Source organism: Echinops telfairi, unplaced genomic scaffold, assembly GCF_000313985.2.
Source record: "Echinops telfairi isolate 266 unplaced genomic scaffold, ASM31398v2 ScPeMD7_6;HRSCAF=24_1, whole genome shotgun sequence".
Classification (NCBI taxonomy): Eukaryota; Metazoa; Chordata; class Mammalia; order Afrosoricida; family Tenrecidae; genus Echinops; species Echinops telfairi.
In genome coordinates this window covers 10552948-10556980 of record NW_022103903.1, presented here as the reverse complement: position 1 = coordinate 10556980, position 4033 = coordinate 10552948, and the positions used below count along the sequence as shown (strand labels likewise).

Genomic DNA, 4033 nt, shown 5'->3' with positions numbered 1-4033 from the left:
GCTGGTGTGCTTCTTCTATGTGGGCTCTGTTGCTTCTGAGCTAGATGGCTGCTTGTTTACCTCAAGCCTTTAAGACCCCAGACGCTAGATCTTTTGATACTCAGGTACCATCAGCTTTCTTCACCACATTTGATTATTCACATGCTTTGTCTTCAGCGGGTGTGCCGAGAAGGTGAGCATCATAGAATGCCAATTTAATAGAAGAAAGTATTCTTGCATTGAGGGAGTACTTGAGTGGAGGCCCAATATCCTTCTGCTATCTTAATACTAACCCTATAAATATATGCACATAGATCTATATCCCCATCCTCATATATAAATATATTTGCATATGTACATGTCTTTATCTAGACCTCTATAAATGCCCTTTGCCTTCCAGCTCTTTCCTCTATTTCCTTTGACTTTCCTCCTGTCCCACTATCATGCTCAGTCCCCACCAGGATTTCAGCAATTTCTCTTAGTTACATTACCCTTGACCATGCCCTACCAGGCCTCCCACACCCTCCTTGCCATCGATTTGGATCACTTGTTTTTCCCTTGTCCCTGGGTTTGTTAACACCACTACCTTTCTCCCCACCTCCTCCTCTCCCATGACCCCCCCGGAGCTGTAGGTCCCGTTGTTATCAGGCATAAAAGAACAAAAAAATCATATAATGTTGTACGTGTACTCACCTCCATGATACGATCACTGAAGAAAAATGGGTGCATAAGCAAATGTGGCGAAGAAAGGTGATGGTGCCCGGCTAGAAAAAGATATAGCGTCCCCTTTCTGCCCGCTCCCCGCTCCCCCTGAGCGCCACTCTGGCCACACCGCACTCGCTCAGAGCGCTGGGGTCCTCCTAAGCTAGCCCCTCCGCTGTCTCCCTTCAGCTGCCATCATGATCATCTACCAGGACCTCATCAACCATGATGAGATTTTCTCTGACATCTACAAGATCCGGGAGATGGCAGACAGGCTGTGTCTGGAAGTGGAGGGGAAGATGGTCTGTAGGGCCAAAGGTAACATCGACGACTCCCTCATTGGTGGTAATGCCTCAGCTGAAGGCCCCGATGGTGATGCAGCAGAAAGCACCGTGGTCACTGGTGTTGATATTGTCATGAACCGTCACTTGCAGCTTCACAAAAGAAGTCTGAAAGAAGGACATCAAAGAATACATGAAATCAATCAAGGGCAAACTTGAAGAACAGAAACCAGAAAGGGTAAAGCCTTTTATAGACAGGGGCTGCAGAACAAATCAAGAACATCCTTGCAAATTTCAAAAACTACCAGTTCTTTATTGGTGAGAACATGAATCCAGATTGCATGCTTGGTCTGGACTACTGTGAAGATGTTGTGACCCCTTATGTGATCTTCTTTAAGGATGGCTTAGAGATGGAAGAATGTTAACACGCTGGGCAACTCACGACCAAAGCCTCTCATCCTAACCAGCTGCTGTGCTGTGCATCTACACGACACCAGAACTGAGACAAACAGAACTGATGTCATCGTGAGCTCTTCATTTACTTTTGACCTTGATTTATTTGGAGCGGAGGCTTTTTTTTTTTTTTAGGAAAAATAAAACATGTCGTGTAGGTTGTCTAAAAATAAAATGCTTTTAAACTCACTTGAGAATGCCTCCTGGTTGACCATAAGTAAACTGAATTCACCTTGTAGCGCTCTTAGAGAAGCCATGGCCATGTGTAGATCGATCGCTGCAGTGTGAGGCTGTCTCTAGAGGCCTGCTACAGCCAAACTTCAGGGATCCGAATAGAGACAAGAATCCAAAGGCTTAATTTTGAGTTTAAATAAGGGAGTGACCATGTTTTTAGTGGTTCCAGCATCTGAAGAGGATCCTTAAGCATTTCATCACCTAAAAATGGAAGAGATTATCAAAAGAATAAAGAGACTAATACAGTTGGAAAAAAAAAAAGGTAGCGTCTTGGGTCTTGGAGGCTTGAAGGTGGACAGGCGGCCATCTAGCTCAGAAGCAACACAGCCCACATGGAAGAAGCACACCAGCTGGTGTGATCACAAATTGTTGAAGGGATCAGGTATCAGGCAACATCAGAACAAAAAATCTTACCATATTGAATAAGGGGGGCAGTGCTGAGTAGAGACCCAAAGCCCATTTGTAGGCCTCTGGACATCCCCTTACAAAAGGGTTTCGGGGAGGAAATGAGCCAGTCAGGGTGCAATGTAGCAACGATGAAAAATACAACTTTCCTCTAGTTCCTAAATGCTTCCCCCACCCACCCACCCACTATCATGATCCCAATTCTACCTTGCAAGTCTGGCTAGACCAGATGTTGTACACTGGTACAGATAGGAACTGGAAACACAGGGAATCCAAGGCAGATGATTCCTTCAGGACCAGTGGTGTGAATGGCGATCTGGCAGGGTAGAGGGAGGGTGGGTAGGAAAGGGGGAACCAATTACAAGGATCTACATGTGACCTCCTCCCTGGGCGACAGAAAACAGAAAAGTGGGTGAAGGGAGACGTCGGACAGGGCAAGATATGACAAAATAATAATTTATAAATTATCAAGGGTTCATGAGGGAGGGGGGATTGGGGAGGGAGAAAATTAAGACCTAATGCCGTGGGCTTAAGTGGAGAGCAAATGTTTTGACAATGATGAGGACAATGAATGTACAAATGTGCTTTACACAATTGATGTATGTATGAATTGTGATGAGTTGTATGACCCCCTAATAAAACGATTAAAAATTTAAAAAAAAGAAAATTATACCCCCCCACCAACAGATTTGAGTAGATAGAAAATATTATAATGATTAATAAAAATTCTTTTTAACTGGAAAAAAAAAAGAAATCTAAGGATATGACTTTGAGGACTAAGGCGCTCCTGCCCTAAGCTGTGGTATGTCCCATGGTCTAAATGTGTTGGCAAGTTGGACGTTGACCATGGGACACAGAACACGGGAAGATGAATGCTCTTGAACTATGGGACTGGTGAAGAATATTGAAAGTGTCATGTCTGGAAAAAGAACAAACAAATCTGTCTTGGGAGAACGAGAGCTGGAAAATGCCTTAGAAGTCAGGATGCTGAGACTTCCCGGACGTTAAATGTGTCTTAACGAGGGGTCAGTCCTCGGAGAAGGCCGTTGTGCTTGGTCAAGTGGAGGGGCAACGAAATATAGGAAGGCCCTGAACAAGATGGATTGACACAGTAGCTGCAACAATGGGCCCGGACAGAAGCATAATTGTGAGGTGGCTGCAGGACTGATCAGTGCTCCATTCTGTTTGCGAAGGGTCCCCCTGAGGCGGAAGTGACATCTCACAGCAGTGGCAACACACCTCACCTGGTCTGAACGCACTCTTCCCATAGCAGAAAACAAGTTCATTCTTGGGGTTGAACATGTCTATATTCACAATGTTCTTTCTTTGCATAACTTTCTGAGAAGACCTGGCTTTCCACAGATTATTTTCTTTTGTCAACAAGCTTACTTTTTTCCCTTTTGTAAATTTTGAACTTTTTATAGAACAGACACACAAACAGTTATAATTGTTAAACCATGCAGAGTGGATGAAATGTATGAGACAGAGAAAGGTCTTTTGATCTTGTGATTCTCAATGAAGAACTATAGAACGCAATACCATCATTTTGGAACAGACGATAAAACTATACCGAGGTGTTGTTAAGTCTCATACAGTCAGCTCTGAACCATAGTGACTATGCCCAACAGAATGAAGCACTGCCTCGTCCTGGGACGTGTAAAATGGTGAAAATGGAAGTGTTGTCAGTGAACATAAAGTACACTTCAAGAACACTACTGTAAAAAGAAAGTAAGTTAATTATTTTAAAGATATTTTAAATATGGTCTCATTGTTATGCCTTGGAATATCTGGTAATGTGTGTACACTCTTATAACTAGTGAATCAACTTGAAATTATGGGAAAATGTAAAAAAATCTTTAGATTTTGCCCAAAGCCTTCTGTGGTCCATCCATATTGTAGTCTCCATGAGTCCCGGCCGGAAGTCCCTCTACCTGCTTTTCTTCAGTGCCTTCTTTTGATGTCCTTCCTCCCCTTCTCCT

General features: G+C 43.6%; 1 pseudogene; it reads left to right on the top strand.

Annotated features, from left to right (window-relative positions):
- The first annotated feature begins 878 nt into the window (after nucleotides 1–878).
- LOC101659311 lies at nucleotides 879–1387 on the top strand (annotated as a pseudogene).
- The last annotated feature ends 2646 nt before the right edge of the window (nucleotides 1388–4033 follow it).